This window comes from Prionailurus bengalensis, chromosome B2 (assembly GCF_016509475.1).
Source record: "Prionailurus bengalensis isolate Pbe53 chromosome B2, Fcat_Pben_1.1_paternal_pri, whole genome shotgun sequence".
In the NCBI taxonomy this organism is placed as follows: domain Eukaryota; kingdom Metazoa; phylum Chordata; class Mammalia; order Carnivora; family Felidae; genus Prionailurus; species Prionailurus bengalensis.
The window spans coordinates 102,608,763-102,612,748 of NC_057349.1; the positions used below are offsets into that span (position 1 = coordinate 102,608,763).

The window sequence follows — 3,986 nt, forward strand, 5'->3', positions numbered from 1 at the left end:
CCAATAAACTCTAGCAGTCATTGTGATTACCATTGTTATTACCAATTTTATTACCAATAAATTACCAATACCAATTACCAATATTATTACCATTAATAATATTAATATTATTATGACTCCAGCTTATCTTCTACTTCCCATATTTAATCTGTTAACAAATCATTCAATATAAAATCTGATGTCTACCTTGGCCCAGATTTTTGTCATCTTGACTGAAAATATATATGCCTGTTGGTCCCCAGTCTCATTCTTCTTCATCTCAAACTTTTGACCAAGCGTATATCCGGAGGTAAGGATATGGCGAATACACTTGTCATTTACATTATCTGACAGTGTGAATATTTGCTTCCCAGAAGCCTGATATGGAAAACACATAGCACCGCTAAAAGCATTAAATAAAATAGAGTTGATATGGTTACACTAATCTGCACTTTCTAAATTTATTGATGGAGGCAAAGAAAATAGGCTGGTGTGGATTTCGTACAATTTTGGATCACACTAACCTAGATTCAAACAGTTCGTTCAGCTAAAAATATTGTTTCCTCCCATGAGGTTCCCAATTTTGCAGAGAAAGATGCCTCTGAGAAGTACAGTACTTGATACAGTGAATGGTCTTGTATTCCGGAGGAGAAATTACACAAGGACATCACCACCGCATTCTCCAGAAGTAGAGATTCTTTGGCACTGAGTCCCAACCGACGTAGGGTCCCCTGAAGTACAGAACAAATGATACCAGCAGTGCAGCCAGCCTCGGTGGAGTTGACGACAGAGGGTGTCTTTGTGTGGTCAATGTTGACTTCCTTTTGTGGCCAGGCCCACTGAGTTGGGGGTGACAGAAGGCAAGAAAGAAACCAGACCCACAATTAACAGATGGCTGGCCCAAGTCCAAGGGGGAAAGAAACCACCTCAGAAGCCTCACAGAAAATATTTGCCTGGGAGGCTCTTCCTTAGAAGGATGTTGAGGGTTGTTAAATATATCCTGCTGTTAGGCAAGTGAGAATTTTACTTGTTTCTTACACAGAAAGAAACACCAGGAAGAAAAGCCCTGCTCTTAAGAACAGTTTTTTAATTATAAAAGTAGAAAACATGTTTCTTTCTAACACTTAACATTGAACTTCCTTCATCATCCCATAAGCAACCTTGCGGATGTCAGGTGGCAAGTCCTCAGGGTCACCTATACCCATCCCTGTCTGCTCCCTCTTCAGCAGGGAGACATCTCAAGCCACATTTCATTTCTGTAGTGCGGAGGCAAGTGTCACACATTTCATAGGTAATTCAGTAGATACCAGTGGGATTAATGTTTTAAAATGAAACCATCAGGGGCATCAAGATGGCGTCTGCCAGCAGAGTTGTTCAGGTAGTCAAACCACATAGTCCATGAATAAGGTTCCCTGACAGAAGAGACAATCCTAAACTCAATGTATCAGAAGTTTTGAGCTCAGCAGGACTCCCATCCCACTCTTCTTCAATTTCACAGCGTTCTAAGGGCAGGAAATCACCAGATTTGCTGATTCATCAGGGTCCACCAGACACTGCAGAAATAATAAAAACATTACGTCAGAAATACAGAAGGAAACTTGTGTCTCGAGAAGAAATTGAATTTATCCAACCTGGAGGTCCAGAATAATCACTGACAGTGTGGTTGCTGTTTGTAATCAGACAAAAGAATGGTCTTTACAATAAAGGACTTCCAAAATGGCACATGAGAAATTACACATTAAACAACTTGAATATTCTGTAAGAAAAAAAAAAGGAAATATAGAAGATTTAGATGGACACTTGTATCTCCTAATATATGTATCTTGGTCAGCTTCTCCACAAACTTACCTATTTGCTTATATTCTTATTAAAGTATACATTTATAAAAATTTTTAAAGAAATTATCAGCTCTGCTGTAACCATCATCTTTATTTAAATTCACTGACCTTATACCAAGGCCAAATACATTTTCATCTTTATACTTTGTTAAAGCCATCTATGTAAAGTTGGCAGAAAAATCTATGGTAACTTATAGTTAGTAATAGTCTCCACGTGTATTTTATTTTTTTAACCCCAATCTCAAGGCATTTTAGAAAGAAACATTATTGCATCTTTTATTTTTAATGAAAAAAATAAAATAATGATAAAAATGAATGTCAATCTAGGGGCGCCTGGGTGGCTCACTCGGTTAAGTGCCCGACTTCAGCTTAGGTTATGATCTTGTGGTCCGTGAGTTCGAGCCCCGCGTCGAGCTCTGTGCTGACAGCTCAGAGCCTGGAGTCTGCTTCAGAATCTGTCTCCCTTTCTCTGCCCCCTCCCCACCTCACACTCTGTCTCTGTCTCTCTCAAAAATAAATAAACATTAAAAAAATTTTTTTTAAATGAATGCAATCTAAATCATAGCCAATAAAAAGTTAGCAAATTCTGGTAATTGATAAAAGAGTATACTATGCAGTCATTAAAATTATGATATAGCTTTACATTAACAGAACACTATCCTTGGAAATTTTATTAAAAAAAAGTAAAAGCAGTTTAAAATATGTATAATACAATACTTGATTTTGTAAAAATATGTGTGGATGTATGTGTAAAAATATGTATGGATATGTTTGTGTTTGTAAATAGGAAAGTAATTAAAAGGTATTTAACATTGGTTTTCTACCATGATGGGGAAGGGGGCACAGTACAACTGATTCTTGTTTTTATATTTTTTATATTTCTTGTTTACTATATTTTCTGTTTTTATAACAATGGAGAAGTATTACTTTATATACAGAAAAAAATACAGCCAATTTAAAAGAATATGTAGCAACAATCATTTTTTTTTTAAGTTTTTTAATGTTTATTTTTGAGAGAGAGAGAGAGAGAGCGCGCGCGCGCGCGCGCGCGCACACGCACGCGCACAAGTTGGGGAGGGGCAGAGAGAGAGAGGGAGACAGAATTTGAAGCAGGCTCCAGGCTCGGAGCTGTCAGCACATCTCAGACTCCGGAAATCATGACCTGAGCCGAAGTCTGACGCTTAACCAACTGAGCCACCTAGGTGACCCAACAATCTTAAAATATTTTTGATTTACCCCATATCTCATGACCAATAATTATTTAAATTTTTTTCATGCAAGTTGTACTGGTTAGCTAATTTTTTTAATGTATTTATTTATTTTTGAGAAAGAGAGAGAGAGAGAGAGAGAGAGAATGAGCGGGGAAGGGGCAGAGAGAGAGGGAGACAGAGGATTCAAGATGGGCTCTGCGCTGACTGCCAAGAGTCTGATGTGGGACTCAAACTCACAAACTGTGAGATCATGACCTGATCCAAAGTCGGACACTCAACCAACTGAGCCACCCAGGCGCCCCTGATAAGCTAATATTTTGAAACAAAGCACACCAAAATTCACTTCCTTAAAATGCTAATCTATTATTATTATAGCTGATGAATCTCTTTGACACCTGAGGATTGCCTGATCTAGGCTGAGTTTGGTTGATGTCACAGGTTGACTTGCATCCCCCCAAAAATGATATGTCAAAGTCCTAACACCTAGTTCCTCAGAGTGTGACTATATTTGGAGAAAGGCTCTTTAAAGAAGTAACTAAGTTAAAATTAGGTCATTATGGTGGGCCTAATCGAGTATGATTGGTGTTCTTACAAAAGAGGAATGCCTCAAAAGAGAATGCTAGGTGAACATAAAGACAAGCTACAAGCCAAGAAGAGAAGCCTCAGAAGAAACCAAACCTACCAGACTTCTAACCTTGATCTCGGACTTCCAGGCTTCAGGGCTGTGAAAAACCGAATTTCTGTTGTTGAAGCCCCCTAGTCTGTTATGGCAGTCCTGGAAAACTAACAGAGCTGATAAAAGCTGGGCTCCAGCTATAGGTTGCTTTGACTACTTTAGTGGGGGCAACCCACTTCCATGTGTCTAAATTCCTTTTTCTGGCACCTGGCTAGCCCTGGGCTTATCTTTCTCATGGGTGGCAGGAACACAAGAGAGAAAGTGGAAATATGCAAGATCCCT

At 38.7% G+C, this 3,986-nt stretch overlaps 1 pseudogene; it reads left to right on the forward strand.

Moving 5' to 3' along the window:
* Window positions 1-224: 224 nt before the first annotated feature.
* LOC122490521 lies at window positions 225-1,866 on the forward strand (annotated as a pseudogene).
* The last annotated feature ends 2,120 nt before the right edge of the window (window positions 1,867-3,986 follow it).